The following is a 15,757-nucleotide window of genomic DNA, read 5'->3' as shown; positions in this document are numbered from 1 at the left end:
GATCAGGGAGATATTGGATTCCGTCACAGGCCTGTGATGAGGGAGCTGATCCACACCGAGTGTGGGACTGAGCCCCCCCCAGGCCCCATCTCGGGCCTGTGCTGAGTGAGCAACAGGGGTTACAATTGGCCAAAGTAACCCTGGGTTAGAGAGAGGGGAAATCAGCCAGGGTTCCTGCCCCTGATCACTGTCCAGTGACCCCTGGGTTAGAGAGAGGGGAAATCAGCCAGGGTTCCTGCTCCTGATCACTGTCCAGTGACCCCTGGGTTAGAGAGAGGGGAAATCAGCCAGGGTCCCTGCTCCTGATCACTGACCAGTGACCGCTGCTGGTAAGTGTGGGAGAGAGATAGAGCATGTATCATAGTATCACAGGAGGAGGCCATTCGGCCCATCGTGCCTGTGCCGGCTCTTTGAAAGAGCTATCCAATTAGTCCCACTCCTCTGCTCTTTCCCCAGAGCCCTGCAAATTTTTCCTTTTCAAGTATTTATCCAATTCCCTTTTGAAAGTTATTATTGAATCTGCTTCCACCGCCCTTTCAGGCAGCGCATTCCAGATCAGAACAACTCACTGCATAAAAAATGTTTCCTCATCTCCCCTCTGGTTCTTTTGCCAATCACCTTAAATCTGTGTCCTCTGGTTACCGACCCTCCCACTAATGGGAACAGTCTCTCTTTATTTACTTTATCAAAAACGTTCATAATTTTGAACACCTCGATCAAATCTCTTCTCTCTCCACTTAACTGAAGTCCCTCATCCCTGGAACCATTCTAGTAAATCTCCTCTGCACCCTCTCTAAGGCCTTCACATCCTTCCTAAAGTCCGGTGCCCAGAATTGAACACAATACTCCAGCTGAGGCCTAACCAGTGTTTTATAAAGGTTTAGCATAACTTCCTTGCTTTTGTACTCTGTGCCTCGATTAATAAAGCCCAGGATCCCATATGGTTTTTTTAACAGCCTTCTCAACCTGTCCTGCTACTTTCAAAGATTTGTGTACATACACCCCCAGGTCTCTCTGTTCCTGAACCCCCTTTAAAATTGTACCATTTAGTTTATTTTGCCTCTCCTCATTCTTCCTACCAAAATGTATCACTTCACACTTCTCTGTGTTAAATTCCATCTGCCATGTGTCTGCCCATTTCACCAGTCTGTCTCTGTCCTCCTGAAGTCTGTTACTATCCTCCACATTGTTTACTACATTTCCGAGTTTTGTGTCATTTGCAAACTTTGAAATTATACCCTCTATACCCAAGTCCATGTCATTAATATATATCAAAAAGAGCAGTGGTCCTAATACTGACCCCTGGGGAACACCACTGTATACTTCCCTCCAGTCTGAAAAACAACCGTTCACCTCTGATCTCTGCTTTCTGTCCCTGAGCCAATTTTGTATCCACGCTGTCACTGTCCCTTTAATCCCAAGGGCTTTAATTTTACTAACAAGTCTATTATGTCTGTGTTTATGTTTGGATTTAAAGTGAGGCCAGTACTGGTATCAGGCTGAGTTGTGACGCCCCCACAGTCGAACAAGCAGTCAGCAGCCACCGAGCTCACACATGAACAATGGGCTGAGGTATCGGGGGTCTGTGGAACCCAGAAATCAGCCAGGGTCCGGGCTTTCGGTGGTGGGGGGTGTGAGGGTTCTGGAGGAGGGATGCTGCCCTCGGTCCGGCTCCCACCCTGGGAGAAGTGAGGGAGGGGAAAGGGTTAAACACCCTGAGTATTAAAGTAAAGCCTTTGACTGCGGAGGCACAGGAACCTTGGTCTGTTCACAGCCCTTCTTAATATTCCAATCATCTGGCTGAAACCAGAGATAGCTTTGCTTATCATTCACCATGGCAACAGAGGAAGCCAGCTCACTGTGTGTGGACCGTGGGAGAGTGGGACACTGGGTTTGGTGTTTCCTTTGGCCATCACACCTCCCCAACACCTTCCCTCTCCAGAGAGATAACTCATTCAGCCTTTAAACAAGGAGCTGCGTTCACAATCCACTGTGTCAGCTCACGACAGACCACTGATCTCCAGCAGTGACCCGTACCCTCGCACTCAACAGGGGCAGGAGGAATCCTCAGAAAGCGGGCCTCTGCTCCCAGTCTGTGGGCAGACAGCCATTCGCTGACAGCGCTAGAAGGGCCCTCTCACTTCTGAGTCACAAGGTCATGGGTTTGAGCCCCCAAACCAGGACCCAAGCTCAAATTCGAGTGTGGCCCTTCAGTGCAGTACTGAGGGAGCGCTGCACTGTTGGAGGGTCAGTACTGAGGGAGCGCTGCACTGTTGGAGGGTCAGTACTGAGGGAGCGCTGCACTGTCGGAGGGTCAGTACTGAGGGAGCGCTGCACTGTCGGAGGGTCAGTACTGAGGGAGCGCTGCACTGTCGGAGGGTCAGTACTGAGGGAGCGCTGCACTGTCGGAGGGTCAGTACTGAGGGAGCGCTGCACTGTCGGAGGGTCAGTACTGAGGGAGCGCTGCACTGTCGGAGGGTCAGTACTGAGGGAGCGCCGCACTGTCGGAGGGTCAGTACTGAGGGAGCGTTGCACTGTCGGAGGGTCAGTACTGAGGGAGCGTTGCACTGTCGGAGGGTCAGTACTGAGGGAGCGCTGCATTGGCGGAGGGTCAGTACTGAGGGAGCGTTGCACTGTCGGAGGGTCAGTACTGAGGGAGCGCTGCATTGGCGGAGGGTCAGTACTGAGGGAGCGCTGCACTGTCGGAGGGTCAGTACTGAGGGAGTTCTGCACTGTCGGAGGGTCAGTACTGAGGGAGTGCTGCACTGTCAGAGGGTCAGTACTGAGGGAGTGCTGCACTGTCAGAGGGTCAGTACTGTGGGAGTGCTGCACTGTCAGAGGGTCAGTACTGAGGGAGTTCTGCACTGTCGGAGGGTCAGTACTGAGGGAGTGTTGCACTGTCGAAGGGTCAGTACTGAGGGAGCGCTGCACTGTCGGAGGGTCAGTACTGAGGGAGTGTTGCACTGTCGAAGGGTCAGTACTGAGGGAGTGTTGCACTGTCGAAGGATCATTACTGAGGGAGCGCTGCACTGTCGGAGGGTCAATACTGAGGGAGCGCCGCACTGTCAGAGGGTCAGTACTGAGGGAGCGCTGCACTTTCGGAGGGTCAGTACTGAGGGAGTGCTGCACAGTCGGAGGGGCCATCACTTGGCATCTAGAATCAAAGCCTCTGGTTCGATGTTTTCAGCCAGGTTTCACACCCCCTGATGTCTGTCCAGAGTGTCCACCGTTCCCCCCTCCCCCATGTGTGGATGTCAACTGAGTGCGGGATCGGGCCCATCTGTGATGCCCCACAGGGGCGAAGAGCAGGGCCTCACTATCTGAAGAATGGGCGATTGAGCCAAAGCTCAATAGGGCAGGCAGTGCCCGTGGAACCTGGTCCACGGAGAGAGTCAGGGACCACAGGGAGGTCGGGGGATTGGAACAGTGCTTTACTGGTGAGCTTTTAGGAGCTCGAACAGGTCCCTGTGATTCTAATCAGTGGCCAACTCCTGGTCTTGGTGCCTGGGAACCTTGCACAGGATTGTTTTGCATTCTGCTCTGCCTGCTCTGAGCAGTGCGTTACTGTTTGCTTTGATATCTGATGCTGGACCGAGATGTAAATGTCAGCACTTTTTTAAAATGTTCCCATCACACATTCCAAACCCATCACTCCCTGGCACCAGATACCTCAGGCTCACTCCAAGGTACAACACTGTTAGCCAGAGTGAGAGAGGGATAGAGCGAGGGGGAGAGGGGGAAAGAGAGGGAGAGAGAGAGGGGGAGAGAGGGGGGGAGAGAGAGGGAGAGAGGAGGGAGAGAGAGGGGGAGAGAGAAAGGGAGAGAGAGAGGGAGAGAGAGAGGGGGAGAGAGGAGGAGAGAGGAGGGAGAGAGAGGGGGAGAGAGAGGGGGAGAAAGGGAGAGAGAGGGAGAGAGAGAAAGGGAGCGAGAAGGGGAGAGAGAAAGGGAGAGAGAGCGAGATAGAAATGACAGAGACAGAGAGAAAGAGAGATAGAAAGGGTGAGAAATAGACAGAGAAAAAGAGTCAGAGAAAGAGAGTGAAGATGATGGATAATAAGAGCTAGAGAAATAGAGAGAAAGAGGAGAGGTCGAGCTCGAGGGCACACAACATTCATCACTTAATTATACAGAATTAATAAATATAAAAATAGCATTTCACACTATATTACCACGGTTAATAAAATAGTAATTTGGTTAATAATACAGTCACCCAATAACCTAGTTGATAATACATTAACCTGATTAATAATATATAAACCTGGTAAATAATACAGCAACCTGGTTTAACTGTAAGATTATCTCATACCAGTTTAATTATTTATTTTATTGAGAACTTCCCCTGCTCTTCTTCGAATAGTGGCCATGGGATCTTTTACATCCACCTGAGAGGGCAGACGGGGCCTCAGTTTGATGCCTCATCTGAAAGATGGCACCTCCGACAGTGCAGTGCTCCCTCAGTACTGACCCTCCAACAGTGCGGCGCTCCCTCAGTACTGACCCTCCAACAGTGCGGCGCTCCCTCAGTACTGACCCTCCGACAGTGCGGCGCTCCCTCAGTACTGACCCTCCGACAGTGCAGCGTTCCCTCAGTACTGACCCTCCGACAGTGCAGCGATCCCTCAGTACTGACCCTCCGACAGTGCAGCACTCCCTCAGTACTGACCCTCTGACAGTGCAGCGCTCCCTCAGTACTGACCCTCCGACAGTGCGGCGCTCCCTCAGTACTGACCCTCCGACAGTGCGGCACTCCCTCAGTACTGACCCTCTGACAGTGCAGCGTTCCCTCAGGACTGACCCACCGACAGTGCAGCGCTCCCTCAGTAATGACCCTCCGACAGTGCAGCGCTCCCTCAGTACTGCCTCTCCGACAGTGCAGCACTCCCTCAGTACTGACCCTCTGACAGTGCAGCGTTCCCTCAGGACTGACCCACCGACAGTGCAGCGCTCCCTCAGTACTGACCCTCCGACAGTGCAGCGCTCCCTCAGGACTGACCCTCCGACAGTGCGGCGCTCCCTCAGTACTGACCCTCCAACAGTGCAGCGCTCCCTCAGTACTGACCCTCCGACAGTGCAGCGCTCCCTCAGTACTGACCCTCTGACAGTGCAGCGCTCCCTCAGTACTGCCTCTCCGACAGTGCAGCGCTCCCTCAGTACTGACCCTCCGACAGTGCGGCACTCCCTCAGTACTGACCCTCTGACAGTGCAGCGTTCCCTCAGGACTGACCCACCGACAGTGCAGCGCTCCCTCAGTAATGACCCTCCGACAGTGCAGCGCTCCCTCAGTACTGCCTCTCCGACAGTGCAGCACTCCCTCAGTACTGACCCTCTGACAGTGCAGCGTTCCCTCAGGACTGACCCACCGACAGTGCAGCGCTCCCTCAGTACTGACCCTCCGACAGTGCAGCGCTCCCTCAGGACTGACCCTCCGACAGTGCGGCGCTCCCTCAGTACTGACCCTCCAACAGTGCAGCGCTCCCTCAGTACTGACCCTCCGACAGTGCAGCGCTCCCTCAGTACTGACCCTCTGACAGTGCAGCGCTCCCTCAGTACTGCCTCTCCGACAGTGCAGCGCTCCCTCAGTACTGACCCTCCGACAGTGCAGCGCTCCCTCAGTAATGACCCTCCGACAGTGCAGCGCTCCCTCAGTACTGCCTCTCCGACAGTGCAGCGCTCCCTCAGTACTGACCCTCCGACAGTGCAGCGCTCCCTCAGTACTGACCCTCCGACAGTGCAGCGCTCCCTCAGTAATGACCCTCCGACAGTGCAGCGCTCCCTCAGTACTGACCCTCCGACAGTGCAGCGCTCCCTCAGTACTGACCCTCCGACAGTGCAGCGCTCCCTCAGTACTGACCCTCCGACAGTGCAGCGCTCCCTCAGTACTGACCCTCCGACAGTGCAGCGCTCCCTCAGTACTGACCCTCCGACAGTGCAGCGCTCCCTCAGTACTGACCCTCCGACAGTGCAGCGCTCCCTCAGTACTGCACTGGCCTGGATCACATGCTCAAGTCTTATGAATTGAGAGACCAAATTCTAAAATCAAACCTATCCTCGGTGATGCCACAGATTTCGAGCTCCATGCAGTTTTGGACTCTCCTTTTTTAAAAGAACGATATGAAGATATTGGAGAGAGTGAGGGGGAGGACCTAAAAGTACCTGGATGTGCACCTGAAGTGCCGTAACCTGCAGGGCTACGGACCAAGTGCTGGAAAGTGGGTTTAGGCTGAGTGGCTCATTTCGGCTGGCGCGGATACGATGGGCTGAATGGCCTCCGACTGTGCCGTAAATTTTCTATGATTCTGTGACTAGAGTAGTTCCAGAAGTGAGGGAAGGGTGCTTTGAGGAGAGGTTAGCGATGCTGGGAGTTTGGCCTCTTAGAAAGAGGAGGCTGAGGAGAAATCCGATGGAATATTTCAGATTGTGGGCTGGAGGAGTGTGGATTGGGACCAGTATCGGGGGTGGTAAACGTGGGCAGCAGGTGAACCGAAGCGGGTGGGAGAAAAATACTCACAGGAGGGTTCGTAAAGGGACCAGAGGATCAGCAAATGGGATTCAGGGTTATTAGATTTCGGAAGGATCAAGGTGGTGATGTGAGAAATTGGATAGTTGAAGTTTCTGGACTGATGGGCCAATCAGACTGGGTCAGGTATATGGATCGATGGCCTGGTCCTATCAGGTTAGGCATATGGACAAATGGTCTATTCTTACCAGTTAGAGTTTAGGAACCAGTCATCTCTCCCTGGTTGATATTGTTGCTCTCTAAGTAACAGAGTCCCTCAATCCCACCTACCCACCTTCTCCCCATATCCCTCAATCCCACCTACCCACCTTCTCCCCATATCCCTCAATCCCACCGACCCACCTTCTCCCCAGATCCCTCAATCCCACCTACCCACCTTCTCCCCATATCCCTCACTCCCACCTACCCACCTTCTCCCCATATCCCTCAATCCCACCTACCCACCTTCTCCCCATATCCCTCAATCCCACCTACCCACCTTCTCACCATTTCTCTCAATCCCACCTACCCACCTTCTCACCATATCCCTCAATCCCACCTACCCACCTTCTCACCATTTCTCTCAATCCCACCTACCCACCTTCTCCCCATATCCCTCAATCCCACCTACCCACCATATCCCTCAATCCCACCTACCCACCTTCTCACCATATCCCTCAATCCCACCTACCCACCTTCTTCCCTATCCTTCAATCCCACCTACCCACCTTCTCACCGTATCCCTCAATCCCATCGACCCACCTTCTCCCCATATCCCTCAATCCCACCTCTCCCCATATCCCACCTTCTCCCCATATCCCTCAATCCCACCTCTCACCATATCCCTCAATCCCACCTCTCCCCATATCTCTCAATCCCATCACTCTCCAGGTACATTTTGACCCCATTTATACTCTCTGCATCAATGTCTTTCTCTGGTAACTTATTCTGCAAACTCAATTCCCCTTTGGGTGAGAAACTTTCCTCGGACTTCCCTTCTTCCCGCTGACTTGCTGATTTTTATCCTGTGTCCCTGGGATTTGAACCGTTCACCACAGGGAGCTCTCAGCTTGGATCAACTCTCTCTGATTCCCTTCATGATTTAAAAACTCCAATTAGATTACGTCAATGTCCACCGTCTTCCAATGAAAACAAGCTCAATTTCCTTAATCTTTCCTCAGAACTCAGATCACTTTGAGTTAAATTTGATTCGGAAAAAGCCATTGCTTTAAGAAAACATGACATAGGTGGATAAATGCCACTGGGTTACCATGGAAGCAAGATGCACAGTCCTTCCAAACCCACCCCTTCTTTAAACATTCCCACATTGCAGTGACACCGAGAGATCCTTTGCCTGTTGGGACAATTCTCTGACATTCTATCATTCATATCATGGATTAAGTTTAAAATATGATTTTTTTGATTATCATTCTATTTCTGGAGCACCAAAACCAGTTGGGCTTAGTGATTTAAAAAATACAGCAACGTATCAGTCAGTCAGGACTGCCTGATCTAGACTGTAACGTAACCTCCCCTCATCGACACAGTGGGGGTAATGTTCACCTTCAATATCTGGGAATTATACTGACCGCCCACATGGCGTAGGACTCGCTGACCAATGGGATGAAACTCTCCCCCCCACCACCACCACCCCCTCCCCCACCCCTCCCCACCCCCCCGACCCACTGATTTATTGCGTATCGCTGTACCCTGTCAATCCTCAAGCTCCCAGCTATCTGCCAACAGATGAGGAGAGGGGAAATTCGATCCCGTTCACATTGTTTCGCTGTGAGAAAGGTTCAGTTTGCTTCATAAAAGCAGGGTAAGTGATATCCCGCCCGTCCCTACAGAATAAAATAACAGCTCCCGAAATGGTTCATTTGGTAAAAGGTCGGGTGTATCTGAGAAATACAAGCAGGAATATCCCAGGATAGCGTTCGTTGATCTCAGCCTGGGCATCGGCAAAGGGGGTGTGTTTACAATTATCGTCAGCCCCCACCCCGAGTCTGCGAGATTTCAGCTCCTGATCGCAACACAGAGCTAACCCAGGACAGCACAGAAAGTGAACCCAGACCATCAGAGCTAACCCAGGACAGCACAGAAAGTGAACCCAGACCATCAGAGCTAACCCAGGACAGCACACAAAGTGAACCCAGACCATCAGAGCTAAACCAGGACAGCACACAAAGTAAACCGAACCATCGGAGCTAACCCAGGACAGCACAGAAAGTGAACCGAACCATCAGAGCTAAACCAGGACAGCACAGAAAGTGAACCCAGACCATCAGAGCTAACCCAGGACAGCAGACAAAGTGAACCCAGACCATCAGAGCTAACCCAGGACAGCACAGAAAGTGAACCCAGACCATCAGAGCTAACCCAGGACAGCACAGAAAGTGAACCCAGACCATCAGAGCTAACCCAGGACAGCACAGAAAGTGAACCCAGACCATCAGAGCTAAACCAGGACAGCACAGAAAGTGAACCCAGACCATCAGAGCTAACACAGGACAGCACAGAAAGTGTACCCAGGCCATCAGAGCTAAACCAGGACAGCACAGAAAGTGAACCCAGACCATCAGAGCTAAACCAGGACAGCACACAAAGTGAACCGAACCATCAGAGCTAAACCAGGACAGCACACAAAGTGAACCCAGACCATCAGAGCTAAACCAGGACAGCACAGAAAGTGAACCCAGACCATCAGAGCTAAACCAGGACAGCACAGAAAGTGAACCCAGACCATCAGAGCTAAACCAGGACAGCACACAAAGTGAACCCGGACCATCAGAGCTAAACCAGGACAGCACACAAAGTGTACCCAGACCATCAGAGCTAAACAAGGACAGCAAAGAAAGTGAACCCAGACCATCAGAGCTAACCCAGGACAGCACAGAAAGTGAACCCAGACCATCAGAGCTAACACAGGACAGCACAGAAAGTGAACCCAGACCATCAGAGCTAAACCAGGACAGCACAGAAAGTGAACCCAGACCATCAGAGCTAACCCAGGACAGCACAGAAAGTGAACCCAGACCATCAGAGCTAACCCAGGACAGCACAGAAAGTGAACCCAGGCCATCAGAGCTAACCCAGGACAGCACAGAAAGTGAACCCAGACCATCAGAGCTAACCCAGGACAGCACAGAAAGTGAACCCAGACCATCAGAGCTAACACAGGACAGCACAGAAAGTGAACCCAGACCATCAGAGCTAAACCAGGACAGCACAGAAAGTGAACCCAGACCATCAGAGCTAACCCAGGACAGCACAGAAAGTGAACCCAGACCATCAGAGCTAACCCAGGACAGCACAGAAAGTGAACCCAGACCATCAGAGCTAACCCAGGACAGCACACAAAGTGAACCCAGACCATCAGAGCTAAACCAGGACAGCACAGAAAGTGAACCCAGACCATCAGAGCTAACACAGGACAGCACAGAAAGTGTACCCAGACCATCAGAGCTAACACAGGACAGCACAGAAAGTGTACCCAGACCATCAGAGCTAACACAGGACAGCACACAAAGTGAACCCAGACCATCAGAGCTAAACCAGGACAGCACAGAAAGTGAACCCAGACCATCAGAGCTAAACCAGGACAGCACAGAAAGTGAACCCAGACCATCAGAGCTAAACCAGGACACCACACAAAGTGAACCCGGTCACAAGATCACAAGATAATTAATTATGTGAACTGGGCGACATGGACATGTTGGGCCGAAGGGCCTGTTTCCATGTTGTAAACTTCTATGATTCTATGTGGAAGGCCTTTCAGCCCCTCTTAATTCATCCATCCAGAGAGAAGCTGCTGTACCCCCAAGTTCAGAATGTAATTGGTTGCCATATGGTTCTTTGCCTCCTCCACTATACCCATTCCAAGTGTCCATCACTCTGTGTGTGAAGAATCTCCTGGCCCTCAAGTTTCCTTTTACCAGTTTGACCTTATGATTCTTGTCCTACACTCGCAATTTAATTTAAAGTAATATTATCCTCTTCCATTCCGTTACCAAAACTAGAGGACATGAATATAAAATAGTCACTAATAAATCCAATAGGGAATTCAGGAGAAACTTCTTTCCCCAGAGAGTGGTGAGAATGTGGAACTCACTCCCACAAGGAGTAGTTGAGGTGAATAGTGTGGATGGATTTAAGGGGAAGCTCGATAAACACATGAGGGAGAAAGGAATAGAAGGATATGGTGATAGGGTGAGATGAAGTAGGGAGGGAGGAGGCTCGTGTGGAGTATAAACACCGGCATGGACCAGTTGGGCCGAATGGCCTGTTTCTGTGCTGTACGTTCTATGTAACATATGCACCTTTCTCAGAATCTTCTAAATGATTATCTCTGAGGCGGCTCCTTTCCAGGATGAAAAGCCCAACTTTCTCCAGTCTTTCCCCATAACTTGGACCCCTGACCTTGGGGATTAACTATATTGGCTCCTCTCTGCACTGCCTCCACTGTTGAATTCTATCCTGTTCCCCTGTTTCTCGGTGACCTTGGTTGGCTCTGTTTGTGATGTTTCTCTGAGCTCCCTTATCTTACCTTTGTCTGCTCTTCTCGCACTTGCATCCTCTACTCCTGTGCTGTATAGAATCATACAGCACAGGAGGAGGCCATTCGGCCCATCGTGCCTGTGCCGGCTCTTTGAAAGAGCTATCCAATTAGTCCCATTCCCCTGCCCTTTGCCCAGAGCCCTGCAAATTTCTCCTTTTCAAGTATTTATCCAATTCCCTTTTGGAAGTTATTATTGAATCTGCTTCCACCGCCCTTTCAGGCAGCGCATTCCAGATCAGAACAACTCGCTGAGTAAAAAAAATGTTTCCTCATCTCCCCTCTGGTTCTTTTGCCGATCACCTTAAATCTGTGTCCTCTGGTTAACGACCCTCCTGCCACTGGAAACAGTTTCTCCTTATTTACTCTGTCAAAACCCTTCATGATTTTGAACATCTCGATCAAATCTCCCCTTAACCTTCTCTGCTCTAAGGAGAACAATCCCAGCTTCTCCAGTCTCTCCACATAACTGAAGTCTCTCATCCCTGGAATCATTCCAGTAAATCTCCTCTGTTTAAATAATGTCACCACTGCCTCCACAGCTGACCTTTCCCCTCTGTAGGAGAGTAAAGTTATGCCCACTCTTCACACTTTCTTGTTCGCCAGTGAATCAATCCCCCTCTCGGACTGCACTCCCTTCCGCGTACTCCTGTCTGTCTTCAAAAGCTTCAAATTTGGAACCTGCCCCAGTGAGTTGGGCTTGTTTACCAATTCATAAAATCAGAGAATGGTTACAGCATGGAAGGAGGCCATTCGGCCCATCGAGTCCGTGCCGGCTCTCTGCAAGAGCAATCCAGCTAGTCTCACTCCCCTGCCTTTTCCCCGTAGCCCTGCAAATTTTTTCCTTTCAAGTACTTATCCAGTTCCCTTTTGAAGGCCATGATTGAATCTGCCTCCACCACCCCCTCGGGCAGTGCATTCCAGATCCTAACCACGCGCTGTGATGGTGAGCCGCCTTCTTGAACCGCTGCAGTCCGTGTGGTGACGGTTCTCCCACAATGCTGTTAGGAAGGGAGTTCCAGGATTTTGACCCAGCGACGATGAAGGAACGGCGATATATTTCCAAGTCGGGATGGTGTGTGACTTGGAGGGGGAACGTGCAGGTGGTGTTGTTCCCATGTACCTGCTGCCCTTGTCCTTCTAGGTGGTAGAGGTCGCGGGTTTGGGAGGTGCTGTCGAAGAAGCCTTGGCGAGTTGCTGCAGTGCATCCTGTGGATGGTACACACTGCAGCCACAGTGCGCCGGTGGTGAAGGGAGTGAATGTTTAGGGTGGTGGATGGGGTGCCAATCAAGCGGGCTGCTTTATCTTGGATGGTGTCAAGCTTGTTGAGTGTTGTTGGAGCTGCACTCATCCAGGCAAGTGGAGAGTATTCCATCACACTCCTGACTTGTGCCTTGTAGATGGTGGAAAGGCTTTGGGGAGTCAGGAGGTGAGTCACTCGCCGCAGAATACCCAGCCTCTGACCTGCTCTCGTAGCCACAGTATTGATATGGCTGGTCCAGTTAAGTTTCTGGTCTATCACTATCTTCCTCACTGTTCACTATCCTTCCAAGTTTTGTGTCATCTGCAATTCAGTTACCTGGCCAAAAAATTTCACCCCAATCCACAAACGATCATCTTACTGCCCAGTAAATCCACACCGACCTCCGCCTGAAGCCCTTGAGACAGATGCTGATAGCATCATGTAAACGCTCTCAAGCATGTTCTGCATCACTGATCTACGATAACCCACTCTCCATTTCCCTGATTCATGTCCTGCTCTTATCAACGCTCCCAATCAGATCAGCTACTCTCCAGTCTCCAGATATACATCCGTAATTTGGAAACTTGTAAAACATGAGCTTAGCACCGACTCCAGTGGATCTCAGGTGCACCTTGTAGAAAAGTACTGCCTTCAATTTCTTTACAATCTTTTTACTTATTTAAAGGACTCATAAGAACATAAGAAATAGGAGCAGGAGTGGGCCATCCAGCACCTCGAGCCTGCTCTGCCATTCAATAAGATCATGGCTGATCTTCTACCTCAACACCATTTTCCTGCACCATCCCCAGATCCCTTGATGCCTTTAATACCTAGAAATCTATCGATCTCTGTTTTGAATGTTCTCAATGACTGAGTCTCCACAGCCCTCTGGGTAGAGAATTCCAAAGATTCACCACCTGCTGAGTGAAGAAATTTCTCCTCATTTCAGTCCTAAATGGCCGACCCCTTATTCTGAGACTGTGACCCCTGGTTCTAACTCCCCAGCCAGGGGAAACATCCTCCCTGCATCTACCCTGTCGAGCCCTGTAAGAATTTTGTATGTTTCAATGAGATCACCTCTCATTCTTCTAAACTCTAGAGAATACGGGCCCAGTCTACTCAATCTCTCCTCATACGACAATCCCGCCAACCCAGGAATCAGTCTGGTGAACCTTCGTTGCACTCCCTCGATGGCAAGTATATCCTTTCTTAGGTAAGGAGACCAAAATTATACACAATACTCCAGGTGCGGTCTCACCATTTTAAAAGTGCCTTTCATGAGTCAGGACATCCCAAAGGGCTTTACAGCCAATTAAATACTTTTTTTTTATGTGTAGTCATTGTTGGAAATGCCAGCAATGCAGCCGATTTACACACAGCAAGATCCCACAAACAGCAATCAGATAAAATCCTGACAATCTGTTTCAGCAATGTTGGTGATGTTGGTTGAGGGGTAAATATTGGCCTCAACAATGTGCCTCAGCAGCCTCAGAAAAGCACTCCATTAATGGGCCTCAATTCACCCGCCAGCTGAACGATATCGCCAGTTTAAGAAGGTAAACCTTGCTTCCCAGCGAGCTGCCCATGGGTCAGCTAACCCTAACCCTAATGCAACGCTGCCTGCTGTCAAATATACCAAATGGGCCTCATCACCACTGCTCTGAGCCAATCACTGACACCGAGCCAATCACCGAGTATAACTCTCTCTCTCCCTCCCATCATACACGAATCTCGACATTCACGGTCACTTCCTGAGCCAAATTAACTCAGGCAGGAGTTTAAAAGAAAGAAAGGACTTGCCTTTCGACTGCCCCTTTCACCACCTCAGGGCGTCAGAAAGTGCTTCACAGCCAATGAAGTACACCTGAAGTGTAGTCACTGTTGTAATGTACCTACCCTGGGAGTGTTTGATGGGACAGTGTAGAGGGAGCTTTACTCTGTATCTAACCTGTGCTGTACCTGCCCTGGGAGTGTTTGATGGGACAGTGTAGAGGGAGCTTTACTCTGTATCTAACCTGTGTTGTACCTGCCCTGGGAGTGTTTGATGGGAGAGTGTAGAGGGAGCTTTACTCTGTATCTAACCCTGTACCTGCCCTGGGAGTGTTTGATGGGACAGTGCAGAGGGAGCTTTACTCTGTATCTAACCCTGTACCTGTCCTGGGAGTGTTTGATGGGACAGTGTAGAGGGAGCTTTACTCTGTATCTAACCCTGTACCTGCACTGGGAGTGTTTGATGGGACAGTGTAGAGGGAGCTTTACTCTGTATCTAACCCTGTACCTGCCCTGGGAGTGTTTGATGGGACAGTGTGGAGGGAGCTTTACTCTGTATCTAACCCGTGCTGTACCTGCCCTTGGAGTGTTTGATGGGACAGTGTAGAGGGAGCTTTACTTTGTATCTAACCCTGTACCTGCCCTGGGAGTGTTTGATGGGACAGTGTAGAGGGAGCTTTATTCTGTATCTAACCCTGTACCTGCCCTGGGAGTGTTTGATGGGACAGTGTAGAGGGAGCTTTACTCTGTATCTAACCCTGTACCTGCCCTGGGAGTGTTTGATGGGATAGTGTGGAGGGAGCTTTACTCTGTATCTAACCCATGCTGTACCTGCCCTGGGAGTGTTTGATGAGAGAGTGTAGAGGTAGCTTTACTCTGTGTCCAACCCATGCTGTACCTGCCCTGGGAGTGTTTGATGGGACAGTGTAGAGGGAGCTTTACTCTGTATCTAACCCTGTACCTGCCCTGGGAGTGTTTGATGGGAGAGTGTAGAGGAAGCTTTACTCTGTATCTAACCCCGTACCTGCCCTGGGAGTGTTTGATGGGACAGTGTAGAGGGAGCTTTACTCTGTATCTAACCCTGTACCTGCACTGGGAGTGTTTGATGGGACAGTGTAGAGGGAGCTTTACTCTGTATCTAACCCTGTACCTGCACTGGGAGTGTTTGATGGGACAGTGTAGAGGGAGCTTTACTCTGTATCTAACCCTGTACCTGCCCTGCGAGTGTTTGATGGGACAGTGTGGAGGGAGCTTTACTCTGTATCTAACCTGTGCTGTACCTGCCCTGGGAGTGTTTGATGCTGACATTGGATGATTGAAGTGGGAAGTGATCTATTGTCTAGCACTCAACTTGATCAAGAGGACAATTAATGGTTGGAAAAGGATGCCTGAGTCCAGGGGGTGATGTGTAGACAGGGGGTGTTTATACACTGGGGGTGTTTATACACTTGGGGGTTTATACACTGGGGTGGGGTTTATACACTGGGGGGGGGGTTTATACACTGGGGGGGATTTATACACTGGGGGGGTTTATACACTGGGGGGGTTTATATACTGGGGGGGGGGTTTATACACTGGGGGGGATTTATACACTGGGGGGGTTTATACACTGGGGGGGGTTTATATACTGGGGGGGTTTATACACTGGGGGAGGGTTTAAACACACGGGGGGGATTTATACACTGGGGGGGG

The 15,757-nt window shown here is 50.8% G+C and overlaps 1 protein-coding gene across 1 annotated transcript in view; it reads right to left on the bottom strand.

The window, feature by feature from the left end:
- LOC137323436 (SPRY domain-containing protein 3-like) overlaps window positions 1-15,757 on the bottom strand; it is a 708,978-nt gene that overhangs the window by 391,292 nt on the left and 301,929 nt on the right. The gene's annotated exons all lie outside the window — the stretch shown is intronic.

The sequence above is a fragment of the Heptranchias perlo genome, chromosome 7 (assembly GCF_035084215.1).
Source record: "Heptranchias perlo isolate sHepPer1 chromosome 7, sHepPer1.hap1, whole genome shotgun sequence".
NCBI lineage: Eukaryota > Metazoa > Chordata > Chondrichthyes > Hexanchiformes > Hexanchidae > Heptranchias > Heptranchias perlo.
Note: the sequence above shows the minus strand (reverse complement) of the source record. Positions and strands in the feature narration are given on the sequence as shown.